This window comes from Hordeum vulgare, chromosome 7H (assembly GCF_904849725.1).
Source record: "Hordeum vulgare subsp. vulgare chromosome 7H, MorexV3_pseudomolecules_assembly, whole genome shotgun sequence".
NCBI lineage: Eukaryota > Viridiplantae > Streptophyta > Magnoliopsida > Poales > Poaceae > Hordeum > Hordeum vulgare.
In genome coordinates this window covers 140703440-140718003 of record NC_058524.1, presented here as the reverse complement: position 1 = coordinate 140718003, position 14564 = coordinate 140703440, and the positions used below count along the sequence as shown (strand labels likewise).

At 46.3% G+C, this 14564-nt stretch overlaps 1 pseudogene; it reads left to right on the top strand.

Annotated features, from left to right (window-relative positions):
- Positions 1 to 5570: 5570 nt before the first annotated feature.
- Positions 5571 to 8705, top strand: LOC123411590 (annotated as a pseudogene).
- The last annotated feature ends 5859 nt before the right edge of the window (positions 8706 to 14564 follow it).

Below are 14564 nucleotides of genomic sequence, written 5' to 3'. Positions count from 1 at the left end.
TAAATGGATTTTCAAAAGTAAGAAAGATGTGGATGGGAACATTATTGTCCATAAAGCTATACTTGTCATGAAAGGTTCTCCCAAGTTGAACGATTTGACTACGGTTAGTCGTTCTCGATGCTTTAATCTGTAAAGGACTTGCGTAAAGACGCATATATATTGGGCATCAAGATCTATAGATATATGTCAAGACACGTGATAGCGCTTAGCCAAAGCACGTACATTGACAAAGCATTAAAACGTTTAATATGGAGAACACCAAGAAACGTATGTTTCCAATGTCACCCGACACAATGCTCAACAAGAATCGGTGTCCTCACACACTTGATCTTCATGTTCAAATGAATAGTTCCATATGCTTTGGCAATTGGTTCCATCATGTATGCCCTCATATGTACAAGACGAGATGTTTCCTATGCGTGTTAGCAGTAGGTACCAAAGTGATCCAGGATTTGACCACTTGGTCATAGTCAAAAAAATTCTTAAGTACCTCGGAAGAACCAAAGACATGCTCCTTATGTTCGGAGGTGATGAAGAGCTTATTGTAAGTGGTTACAATGATGCAGGCTTCATGACTGACCCAGACGACTTCAACTCACAACCAGACTATGTTTTCATTTTGAACAGTGGATCAATAATCTGGAAAAGCTCCAAACAAAAATCGGTGGCGGATTCTACGATGGAGGCGGAATATGTTGCAGTTTAAGAAACCTCCAAGAGGAGGTATGGATCAAGTAGTTTGTTGAATACCTTGGTGTAGTTCTAAGTGTGCTAGACCCGATGGAGATCTGTTGTGATAATAGTGGGGTCGTGGCTTAGGCAAGGGAGCCATATTCCCACCATGAGACAAGACATATTGTGCGCAAATACAAACTCATTCGAAATCATGTCGAAGAAGATCTTGTAGGAGTACTCTGTATTCACACAAATCTGAACGTGTCAGACCCGATAAAGAAGCCTCCACGACGAAAAAAATATGAGTGGCACCGGAATGCCATTGGTTTTAAGGAAGCTATTCAAACTAGATTATTGACTCTAGTGCAAGTGGGAGTTTCTAGGAAATATACCTTATAGGCAATAATATTTGTTGTTATTTATCTCCGAGTTTTTAATTAATGCTTGCAATGGTCCTTATGATCGTATATCCATAAAGGATCAGAGCGAAACCCATGTTCATGTGTGGAATAATAAATGGTAAAATATGTTCCTAATCGTTCCTCTAATACTAGCTGAAGTGATGCATGATGGTCAAAATTTTCTAGTCATGGGCATGACTATGCGAGCAACTTTCAGGACACACATGTTAGATCAACACCTATGTTGAACTAACTAGATTAATGCTATGTTGTGAGATAATTTTATCATGAGTTAATGGATATAACACATACTAAGTTAGTGTTTGAACTTTGTATAATTCCTTATACCGCGACAGTATCATGTTTTTTCATGCTTGCTGCATGAACTTTGGGATTAATTAAACATCATTCGTACTAGGGTGGCTATTACTGTGGCTTTCAGGTTCGTCGAAAGGTATGACAAGGGACTTGATATCTCAAGACTAGGATTTTCTCCACCGACGATGGAGAGATATTCTTAGGACCCTCTCGGTGTTACGATATCCTCCATCGTCTTGCCAAACACAGTAAGGACACCGAAACACATTAATGAGAAAAGAGAACAAAACTGTAACAAGGAAACTGTCATAGTGAAGAAGTTGTTGATTCTCTGGAATGCCATTAAATATCATCTCAGATATTTTTAACATGTCACGAAGCAACAGGAACAGCATACGGTAACTGCAGTTTCACTCGAATATTTATTCGTGTGGGTATACGGATCAATATGCATGACCGGAAAATGTTTCGGTCATGTCTATAGTGCACGGAACCTACAACGCCACACACTTAAGGGTCATCTCTCTGCTAAGTAATTGACAGGAAGTCCGAGGGATTGTTGTCGAAAAAGTTTTGGAGACACCAGAAGAGTTTCATAGAGAAAACCTTACATGTTTCAAAGGCAAACTTCATACTCGAAATGTTCCGGAACGTGTCCAAAATTATTTTAGGGGATGCCAAAAATGTTTTGGAACTTTGGCAATTTTTTGTTTTAAAATGAAACTAAAAATATTTGATGAAAAGTTATCATGAATAATGGTGTGAATAGTGGTAGCACTACTAGGGTACAACCCCTTTTATTCGCTTTTAGGCAGGCCATTTTTTGGGGATCTGTCCCAAAGTCAATGGCGGTAACATGGGATGGTCGGACCCCTTTGCGGGGGCCCACACAAGGTGGTTGCCATTGGAGGAGCTCCTCCATGGAGCTCCACTTGCCTCCCCTTTTTGCCCTTATGAATGACATATCTAATGGGCCTTTTAGTATTTTCATGTGGCCTCTACCCGTTGCCTCCCACTATAAATAAAGGTGGAGAGAGTTATTCATTTCACACAAGTTCTATCATACAAATGCCATGCAATGATATGGTTTTCTATCTCCCTCTTCATGAAATAGTTTTATAGCCGAAAGGTTGTCTAGTCTTCGCTAGAGCCTAGTTCTGGACGGCTAAGCGCTTTTGGATAGTTAGCACCGGATGTGTGCAACCCGGTAGAGAGGTTATAGTTTCGATCTTTGTTCGAGAGACTGCTTAAATTCTGTTTGAGAGCCTCCCGAAGGGCTGTGGAGGGGCTGTTCGCGTTTCTATCGAAGATCCTCTGAAAGGGCTATCCGACGGATTATTCGAGGGAATACATCCTCGCGTTTGAGGCTATAAAATCCTAGCTGCGGGGATGTGCACCAATGATTTCCATCGACTTTTCTTCCGATGCGTTACGAGTCGGTAATGATGAGATCAAACCTTATATCGAGTCGGTAATGGTGAGATCAAACCTTATATGCATCTTCATAGTCTTTCTGGGAGTGTATGTAGGATGGAATTTTTGTTTTCCATTGTGCTATCCTACAAGCACTTGCCCAGATCCGCACACCACAAAGCTGCACCAGTCGTCGAGCACCCAACGCACGCTGCCGTTCCTACTCCCTCGTGAATATATTTGGCCATGGGCAGCCCGACCATGTCCATGAGCCAGGTTCGGGCCTGAATTTTGATCCCGAAGAGTATTTCTGGTTGGGCCTCGGCTTGGTGTTTTTGCGTTTTAGGGAAGAGGTCCGGCCCGAGGCCCAATGCCCGACAGGACTTAGCAGTGATGGGCCGGACCTAGGCCTGAAATCTAGGCCCGACAGCCTGGCCGGGCTGAGCTTGGGACTAGATTTTCCTATGTCGGGCCGGCTAGCCCGGCTATGGCCAGATAAATCATATACTCGTGAAGCACAGTCGTCGCGCAGAAAGCAAATGATGCCTCCCAGTGAGGCCTGTAGTCAGGGCGCCGCCAACGAGTGCCAGGACCCGACATGCGCGCCCGTGAAGCAACCCACCGCCACCTTGTCTGGGGCCATCGCCCCAGCGCCGCAGATCTGGCCAGGCGGCCCGGCGCCCAACCTCGCGAAGCACGAAACGTTGTCCACGGACTCGCCCGTGTACGTCCGAGCAAGAGAGACCCGCCGCTGCCGACGTTGCGGAGCGGCGGCGAGGGGGCGGGTGGTATGTGCAGGGTGGCACCGGTGGGGTTAGGTTTCGTCCGAGCTGCTCCCGTGGAGAGCGACGCGAGCGCGTGAGACTAATGTTTCAGATCTCCTCTCTCATACCAATTTTTATTAACACTAGCAAAAGGACCCGTGCGTTGCAACGGGAGAAAAATAATTATAATCTTTAAGGATGCTGATCATATTACGTCCTTAAAATTTTAGGACATTTCTTTAAATGCATGAACATTTTTTAAATTAGCAAACAATTTTTTCAGTTGCACTCACAAAATAATACAAAAACTTTTTTCTCAAAATCATGGACTTTTATTGTTTTCACCAACATTGTTCTCAAAATTATGAACATTTTTCTAAATATGGAAATACTTTTAAAATATCCCGAGCATCTTTTGAATTCACAAACATTTTAGGTTTTCTTCAGAACTCTATTTCAAAATTCTCAGTTTTATAAGTTGCAAAAGTTTTTCAAAAGTCGATATTATTTAAATATTAAAAAATGGAACAGAAAATGAAAATAAAAAATGAGACTAAAAACAGAGGCACGAACTGTTTTTAAGATTTTTACAGACTTTTCTTTAAAATTATTGACTTTTTTCATTTTACATACATTTAGCATATTTGTATCCAGAACCTTGGCACTGAGGAATGTTTGTCTCGTGCAATATTAGTCGCCATCTATCCTTGAATACCACATGTTTCCTTAGTCTTCTTTCAATGCATGAGTGTTTCACTTAGGTGTTAAGTGCATCAAGGTCATTAACAGCTAAAGTTTTTTAATACATAGGTTCTTAGTTTTTGGTTGTCACCCTTTCATTTAATTATATATAAACTTGGAATTATGTTTTCATCCAACTACACGCACTTATCATTGTTTCGTTCGTTATCACTCTACTTTCTCTCTTCTTAATTAACTTGCTACATTTAATTTTTGATTAGTTCACAGCTTTAGTATATGTATAAGGTGAAGCATTAGGAGAGGCCTTAATAAGGCAGGCCACCTAAAAATGTGAGACACACTAGTCAAGGACTCAAGGTGACCGGCCAAGTTAAATGCTCCTTTTCCAAACAAAACCAAAAACAGTAAGTACTCCTTGTAGGAATCCAGTAGAGTGAGTGTGTATCTGTGTTAGCATCTCCAACGGCCGCGCTAAAAGACGCGCGCGCACGATAAACCCAGCTTTTAGCGCGCGCGGAACGCTCCAGCGGTGGCGCGAATGTCGCGCGCGCGCGAAAAGGCGGCAGCTTCGTGCGCCATTTTTGCCGCGCCGGTTCTCGCGCGCCTATACAATGCGGCGCTCGCCACACGCGCCTCCACCGCTCCTCTTCCTCTTCCTCTACCTCCCGCGCCTGCACCGCTCCAGCGCCCCGCCACCGACGCGCCACCATGCCGCCGCGCCGTCGAGGAGCGTCGGGCTATCGCGGCGTCCGCCTGCGCCCCAACGGCGGGTACTACTCCGAGATACGCTCCGGCGATCTCTGGCTCAGCCTCGGCACCTACGAGACGGCGCATGAGGCCGCCCGCGCGTTCGACGCGGCGGCGTGGCGCCTATGCAGGTCGCGCCGGCAGATGAACTTCGAGGACGTCTACACGCTCCAGCAGGCGCTAGACGTCGCCCCGCCGCCTCGTCTTAACTCGGCACAAGACCGTGCGGAGCACACTGCGCGGAACTATCTATCTAGTTGCACCGATGTAAAATAACTTTGTATCGTTTTTTATTTTATGCAATCTATTTATTTTGCCGAGTTTCCAATCTATCTAGTTGTAAAATGTTGTGCGCCCGCTGCATTTTTGCGCGCTGCTGAAGCGGCGCGTGGGCTGCATTTTAGCTTAGCTGCTGGAGCCAGCGCTGCGCGCCGCGTCAATTCAGACGATGGGCCCGCGGCAAACAAGTTTTTTTTGCGCCCGACGCGTTCTTGTTGGAGATGCTCTTACGTTTTTGTTGCCTGGCTCTATAAATGATAGAGCCGCTGTACTCTATACCGCACACATGGTGCAGTCAATCTAGCAAGCTTGTAGCCCCCAACTTGTATAGCTATGAAGGAAGCGAGTGGCGTTCGCATGCTTACCGGCAACGGCGAAAACAGCTACGCCGCAAACTCGAGGCTCCAAGTGTGTATCCTGCGCTGTGCTGCAATTCACTCCCGATTAATGCTTCCTTTTTCGTTTTGAGGAACTCGTTCCATGTATAATTTCTTCTGTTTCATGCATGTATGCAGGAGAAGGCCATTTTGGAGACAAGGCATGTGCTTCGCAAGGCCATAGAAGACCTGTGCACGTTGCTCTCGGCTCGACGGAGCACCATGGTCGTCGCCGACCTCGGCTGCTCATCGGGTCCCAACACTCTGCGCTTCATCTCCGAGGTTATCAGTGCGGTCTTCTCCTGCACTCGGACTCGGAGGTCGGAAGACGAAGGGCGTGCCGTGGAGGTGCAGTTCTTCTTGAATGACCTGCCAGGGAACGATTTCAACCTCGTCTTCCGGTCACTGGAGCAACTTGAAGATCTCAGCGGGAAAGAGACGCCGTCCTACTACGTGGCAGGGCTGCCCCGATCATACTACAGGAACTTTTCCCTTCCCGGAGTGTCCACCTCTTCCACTCGTCCTACTCCCTCATGTGGCGCTCTAAGGTATTTATTTTTCTTTTTAAAACTAATATTGTTCAACTTTTAGCTACTACTCCCTCCGTTCAAAAATATAAAGTGTATTAAAAAAATTCTACAAGTCAAACCTATCTATTTGTTGATATTACGTGTGGCATCGTTGTTCACTAAGTCGAGCTTTTATTAAATGGGTCGTAATATCAAGACATGATGTGAGACTCAAGCCTTGTATTGCCCAGCAATTGCTAGCCTTGGAACACGAGTAATAGCAAGAAATATATACTACATTCTAAACAAATGAAATTTTCAGGGAAATAAAATCAAAAAAACCTGAGCAGTGTGTGTACAATAACACAAATGTAATATCAAGAAGTATTTGTGTGGAGTGAGTACGATAACACAAACATAATTTTCAGCGAATATAAACTTATCTAAGACGGTCGGTATAGATTTGCTATGTATATATTTCCTATATTTTGCCCAGGATTACACTTTTCAGTACTTTCTTGTAGTTCTCTCCGATGCAAATGACGATGCGAATCTGGTTATTAAATTTTTAGTGTATAACATTCATATTTTGTTGGTCAAAATAATAGTTGAAGCTTGGCATGAAATATCTCAACTGCAGCCTGTCGCATTATAAGAACACACCTGATTGGTCTGAAGACTTCACCATGCAAAGTTGCAAACTATTCAATTTGCTTCCACGGATCAGCCACCTGTTCGTGCTGTGTTGGACCATTTTAGATAATATAATGACTCCTTATATAATTACCTAGCTAGGTTCCGGAGGAGCTCTCAAGTTGCACTCACTTAAACGAAGGCAACATCTACATTGGAAAAAATACTCCACGTACTGTGATTAAGATGTTCCAAGAACAGTTAAAAAAAGACTTTGAGTTATTCCTTACATTGCGTTACAAAGAGCTTGTCAGTGGAGGCCGAATGTTGCTGACATTTCTTGGCCGAAAGAGTGAAGAGATGATGGCGCATGGGGAAGTTGGCACCTTGTATGAATTGGTTGCGGAATCTCTCTTGTCTTTGGTACTAAAGGTACGGGTACATACTAATTAAAGCTTCGCTCAGCTTGCTTTATATTCAGATAACTATTTATATTACACCATTATTACTCTTCATAATGTGGCTGTGTGCATTGTAGGATGCAGAGGCCTGGGTAATTCGAAAAAAAAAGAATTATTCTTCGTACTGACCAAATTATAATTGCTGATGTAACTTGATATGTTCCTAATTAATTCTTCATCTTTTGCGGGGAATCCTAAATTAATTCATTCTTGCATGGCAACATTCTATGAGCGAGATTACATCAGTGTTGACGCTGACATATACTCCCTCCGTTCCTAAATATTTGTAGTTGGGAAAAACTAAACTAGTTCTTTCCAACTACAAATATTTTGGTACAGAGGAAGTATAATCTCTTATGATGAGAATGCATATAATTAACGTGACAAGTACACCTTATCTGGAAAAGAAAAACTGGCAAGTGCACTTGGTTAAGGGGGATTGGGGAGGTTTTGAGAGGGAGGGATTTTAGGGGATTGGGTGAATCCCTTTGTTCCACTCAATCCTCTCAAATCCCCGGAGCTTTGCTTCCACTAGTCTCCCGAGGAGGGTTTTGAAACACATGGGTAGGAAGGGATTGAAGGGGAACGGGGGGATTGGGCTAAGCAAACCCCTCCTATCAAATATGCGCCCGAGGATCTGTGGGGTTTCTGGCCCTCCCGGGGATTTTCCTTTCAAAACCTCCCCAATCCTCCTTAACCAAATGAGGAACTAACATTCTACAGCATAGAAGGATTAGCATTCAATCATGTCAGTCAAAAGTGTACTTTTGAAGGCAAAAATAAGAATGACAGTTCCGGAAAATAAGAGTTCTTGTTTAATACACCCACCCTACCATAAGTATTTTTGTGTTACATGATAGGGTCGTGTGGAGAAGGAGAAGCTGAATTCGTTCAATGTGCCATACTACACGCCATCGGTGAAAGATGTCCGGGAGTTGATCAATGACAGTAGGCTCTTTGACATCGAGCATGTCAGACTCTTTGAATCCAATTGGGATCCTCAGGACGACTCAGACGGTGATGTGGTACTAGATTGTGCTAGCAGCGGGGCAAATGTCGCCAATTGCATAAGGGCGGTGCTGGAGCCGCTGATCATAGACCACTTTGGAGAGGACATTATTGAGGAGCTGTTTGTGGTGTTTGCCTCCATCGTTACAAAGCATCTAGAGAAAGCAAAGGCCAAGTACCCCATCCTCGTGGTGTCATTGAAGAAGGCCATGTACTGAACCGAACTGGAGATAGTTTAATTAGTGGGATATGCAGAGTATTATAAGTCAGAAACATGCTACGCTTATAGTTTGTGGTACATGCATAATAGGTGAGAGACCTATACTATGGTAAATAGTTTAATTTGTGGTATATGCAGAGTATTGTGAGTGGGAGGCCTACTATGGTTAAATATCTCTTTTGTGCTCTCCCCCTGTTTTTCTGGGACAAAAGTTTGTCTTGTGTGCTCTATAATGAAAATTGCACAAACTCTTAAGATCATAAGTAAATTTATATTGCATACCTATGGTTGGTAAGAGCCAGCCCTTATCTTCAATTGTATTTCATCCCTTCAAGGGAGCAAAAACGAAGATTCCAATATAAAAATGGACAAATCATGATATTCTAATGATGTAACGAGATACCTGCTCTCGGCTGGGCAACGCGGGGTTTATGGCCGGGGTAGTGGAATTCTGCCCCCAATTTTAAGATCTCGCGTCGCACCCCACGGGACATGGGAGATCTCAGCCGCCGCCGCCGCCTAGTCTTCCCACGGCACCCACCTCCCCTTTGCCGCTGCCGGTGGTCGGCGTCGGGCAGAGCCCGTGCGTCCGATGGTGGCGACAGAGGGCCTCTCCTCCCTCCCTCGAATCCACGAACGGCACGGGCGCACAGATCCGCGGGTTGCGGCCCTCCTCACGACGCGGTGAGTCGTGACGGTGGCCGGTTTGCTGCGGTGCACGGATGCCCAGATTTGTGGGGTGTGGGTCTTCCGGCAGCGTGGCGGCTCCCGGCGGCGGCGACCTCGTGCGGCCGCAAGTTCGGGCGACGGTGTGGGTCGTGCGGCAACGGATCTCGTCGCTCCAGTCATCGTGAGGATTCTGGATCTGGGGAGGCGGCCCCGGTAGGCATGGCGACGACGCCGTCATCTTGCGACGCTCGCGGGAGGCGGATGGACGGCGTCTTGATCGCGTGGACGGTGAGTTGCCGGTGGATCTTCTCCACGTTGCAGGCTCTCCCACGCTGCACTTGGTGGCTTGTGATCCCGGTCGTCAGCCTCGGTGCATTCGCGGGAGCTGGTAGAGGTGACACCGGACCGGAGAAAGCTCTCGATGATTCGTTCATCCCGATGGTGGCGATGACCAAGGTCGCCGTTGTCGAGCTTGCACGCGTTGTCGAGGTCCTTTCCTTCCATCCAGACCCCACGCACGGGTGAAGACCCAAAATCTCCTCAAATTAGGTGACGACGACATTGTGTGTGTCGTGCCCTTCTTAGAGGCGCCGCCTAGGGCATTCGGGTGCTCGATTAGAGAAACTGCATGCGGAGGGGATGAGAGTAGTGGCAACATGTGGTGTTCGTATTGGAGAAGCGGCGTGGTATCTGGCACGTCGACAATGGCGGGTCTCGGCGACATGGAGCAGCGAGGTCTCGACGGTGGGCAGTGGCGTTCTCTAACGTCGTGGTGGCGTCGACGACAGGTAGGCCTGGCAAGGTCGATGCATCGGTACAACTCTGAAGATGGATTTATGGAAGACGGCGACAACAACTTCTGAGAGTGCGTCGGACCGATGTCCGCCCCTGACCCGACATTTTGGCTCAGTTGGGGCCTTCGGTATTAGGTGTTAGGCTATGGTGTGAAGTCTGTTTGGTATTCGGCTCGGACTATCGGCACCCCTTCATCAAGGATACGAATAGCGACATATGTTGTCAAGATGGTGGTTTGAGACGTACTGATGTATTACTTTATAAGGTCTTTGTGAATAATTATTAAAGTAGCTACATAAATTGTCCAGATGTAGAGATCGGGGTTCTTCCTCCTTTTCTAAAAAAACTAAAATATATATCTATCAAAATGAACAATGCGATCCAAAATATGCCACGTTGACAATCACTTGTGTATTTCTCTATTGTAGCTCATGTTCGAATTTGGATCAGCCTTGGTTTTCATGTAGGAATGTAGAGCGGCACCCGATCCGCCTCGCTTCCTCGTTAATATATCTCAGGTTAGTTATAATTTTTTTGTAAGATTTACCTTAATTTAAATTAATATTATATCATGCGAGCTTACGCGGGATGCCGGTCTGCATCCCTACTTTTATGCATGCCACTTTCTGTTTGGCATGGGTGATAGGGTTATTGTGTGATCATCATAACGAGAGCCTCGCCCTTAGTCAGACTCACTAACGTCGGAATTGTTTGCTTGGGTATAAATGATGATGATGACATTTACCGATAACCATGGAGGTGCTTCTGTCTTCGATGGTGTGTGAGTGGGTATCCAGGGCAGCTAGGAGGGCCTTATTGACATGTTTATGATGATTTTCGTCCAATTTTTTTATAATTAGTTAGGAAATTTTCTTCTTCTTAATTAATAAGTTGAGGCAAAAAATTGTCTCACCTTTAGAAAATACCACGGTGACAATATCATACCTATGGATCTGCTGAAATAGTCACGGTGCTCCTAGGTCATGGTTTCCAAAAAAAGCCTATCGGACCTGGCCGAGCGAAAAAACAAAAAATTGGCCTGAATAGACTAAAAAAAGCAATTTCGGCCCCGGCCGGGCCGGGCCTCCGTGTAAACTACCTGATTTCTCAAGCCCGAGCCCATCCCAAAGTACACGTCGGACCGAAAAATCAAGCCTGAGCCCAACCCAAACATAAAGATTGACCCGGTCCGGCCCAGGTTTTTTAGGCTGGGTTTGGGCTAGGTTGTCGGGGCGGGCTGCCCATACCGAGGTTTACTTAATCCTAACACCATTTGGGCCTTCTACTAAAATAGTTCCTATTCTTGAAGGGCTTATTTTAAGCATGTCAAGGTAGTCAACTATAGAATATAGGTGTGCTAAAAAAAACTATAGAATATAGGTGGAAAATTGGTAATGTCACTAATTAACTCTGGAAAAATAAAAATGGCCACATAAGTCTGCTTTAGTTGTTTATTCTAAGATGTTTTACGTCCTCATAGATAAACAATGGTTCAAGACAGAAAAATCGTATGAATTGATACGTTTGATTTAGGGGTTCTCTAAACACCGAAGGGAACCCCCGAACACAACTTGAAGTCTAGTTCAAGCATTTGAGGGGTTCTCTGAACACCGAGGGGAACCCCCTAAACACAACTTCCTAGTTTAAGCATATACACCTTACCGAGGTGAACCCCCTCAATACAACTTCCTAGTTTAAGCATATACACCTTACCGAGGGGAACCCCCTCAACACAACTTCCTAGTTTAAGCATATACACCTTGCGACCGGTTGTGACAAACAATAAAGGAGGGACCAATTGCAAGAACCTGAGCTAAATAATACAGTTGGGACAATAATTGTTGAGAACGTAGAGATACCATGACAAACAATAAAGGAGGGGGCAATTGCATTAACCTAGGTTAAGTGATGCAACCCTACCCAGTGTTATCAATTGTTGAGCAGCTGAGGTCGAGACCCCTCCTCCCCCTCCCGACCCCGCTCTAGTGTCGTCTCCCGGGGAGGTGGCCGATGTGGCACGGAGTCCTCCCCTTCCACCCCCCTTCTTCTCCTGCTCCCCAGCCGCGGTCGGCGGGCGCCCCCGGTTCTGGTGTGGGTGGTGTTGTCGGCGGTGGGATATTCCATACCCGCGCACGGCCCGCCTTCTCGGGGCAGGTGGGCGGCGGCGTTGCGACTTGGAAGGTAGCGGTCCGGCGACCTGGTGGCGGTGACCGGCAACGGATGAGGTGGTGATGCTACTTCTTGGTGGCGGGGCTGCATGATGGTGCGGGGATGGCTCGCGGCGCGTCCCTAGCCCGGATCTCAGCCCGTAAGTAGAGCACTATCTGGGTCCTAGAGGGCCGGCTCAGGCGCGGCCTCGCAGCTCACTGCTTGAGAAAGAGAGGGGCACCTCGGACGGGGGACGGCGGCACCAACGGTGTTGGGGATATTACCCCGTCATATAAGCAGCCCTATGGGGCTGGGTCACGATTATGGCGGCTTACCATTGTACTCAAGATGGGCCTAGGCGTACAAGACCAAAGGTGCAAGGCGACCTGTTCCAGTAAGCCGCCTGACGGTTCTCTACTACGAAGGTGGCGGAACAAGGCCCATGAGGTAGAAGGTTGGCAGAAGATATCCTTGCTTGAAACGCAAGGAGAGTTAGAGATGTTCCAGGTCACGTATCATAGCACGATCCGGTCTCTTATAAAACCTCGTTTCTTCACTTGTATATAAAGGCAAGGCCCTGAGGTCGATAGGGTTAAGTTACAATCTATCGAGAGCTAGGTCAGGTGTCGTGGTTTTTTCACGGCAGATGTCCTCGTGAAAGGACTGAGTGATGAGGTCATCGCAGCTATGTGGCGACTCAAAGGGGTTGATCGGGAAACGGGAAGCGAGTTTACCCAGGTTCGGCCCCTCAGATTGAGGTAAAAGCCTATGTCCTGCTTTGTGTATATTGATGTGGGAATCGATTACAAGGTTGCGGATTCGCTTGACCTAGCTCTAGATTGATGTTGACTTAACCCTATCTGTCCTAGAGACTCGCCTTTATATATAGGTCGAGGCTCTAGGTCATACAAGAGTCCAACTCTCATTACAATTTGTAAGCCGGTTTATCTCTAACCCGCCTTGCCTCCCACGCAAGGAAACTCCTAGTGTCTCTTTCCTTAGATGGACTGCAAGTCGCCTTTGTTGAGTCTTGGGCCAACCGTCTCATATGGCGCCTTCCGCTTCTTTAATAACGGCCCATCTTATCCAAAGGGATAGAGCCGCCATTATCCTGACCTGGCCCACAGGGCGGGTCATACAACGGGATAATATCCCCAATTAGGCCCAGATTGACTTGAATTTATTCACGTCAATAGATCTCTTCTTAAATCTTGGCGGCTCACTTAACTCGCCCTCTTACTCCCAACAGAAAAATTGTCGGCTTATGAACTTTCTTCAAGTTTCCGCCTCGTGGAATGATGATGTCACTTACTCTGAAATTCAAGGAATCTTCATGACGTCACCCAAAGGCTCCTTTTGACCTTATCGCGCAGCCCGAAAATCGAGCCGCCATCAACCCCGATTTACATCGCCTCCTTGTTTCCCGCGTCTGTCGTTTCGTTTCCCCCCTTTGGTCCTTAAATACCGACGAGGAATATTTTCACTTTTTACCCTAGCTCATCTTCTTCCTCCTCGAGCTGCTCGACCCTTGACGCGCTACCACCGCATCTTCTCCGGCGATCCCTTCCAAGGCACGGATTTCTTCTTCGCTCATCTCCACACCCAGCTTTGGTGTTTTTCCTCCGCCAGTCGACGCCGTCAGGTACGCCTTCATCTCCTTGTATAGATTTACTCAAATCGTGTGCCGTAGTTTGCCGGAGCTCGTCTAGGGTTCGTCATACCTCCATTAGTAGTGCTAGTTGATGTACTCCTTTAAACGCAGCGAAACCCCCTTGACGAGTAGTGGAAACGGATGCAGGATGAATCTAGCAAAAACTTTACTGATATCTCTGCATGTAAATCTGTCACTCTTTAGTCGATGTCGCCGCTGTTCTTCGCTGTTTTTATTTCAGTCTTTTGCTTTTCTTTTTTGTACTGCTTGTAGGTCCAAAATGTTCCATAGTTTTGATAAAAATTGTTCTTCCAACACTTAGCAAAATTCGATCTTGCAACGACTTACTATGACATCAATTTAGTCTTTCTCATGACCCGCCATTATCATGCACCTTCCCATTCTTAGGCGGCTTAGAACATTGCAATGTCCCCTCTTGCTAGTCATTTTAGAGTAACCCGCCGTTTATATCTATGCATCTGACCTTTTTCTGGCTTAGGACATTATGTCAAAACCATCAAAGTGTGACCGGTTACCCTCTGATACCGACGAAGCCGCCTTACAATGCTTTGTGTCAATGAGAATCTTGCTTCCTAAAGAGGTGATTGGATGGAGGGCTCTTGCCAAAGAAGCTCGACCTCAACCCGCCGAAGGGGAAGTTTTAGTCTTTGGAGACCACCTAGAACGAGGCTTCTTGCCCCTGGCTCAAAGTTCTTTCGGGACACGCTCAACTTTTTCAAGCTCCACCCTCAAGATCTGGGTCCCAATTCAATCAGTAACCTGTGCCAATTCCA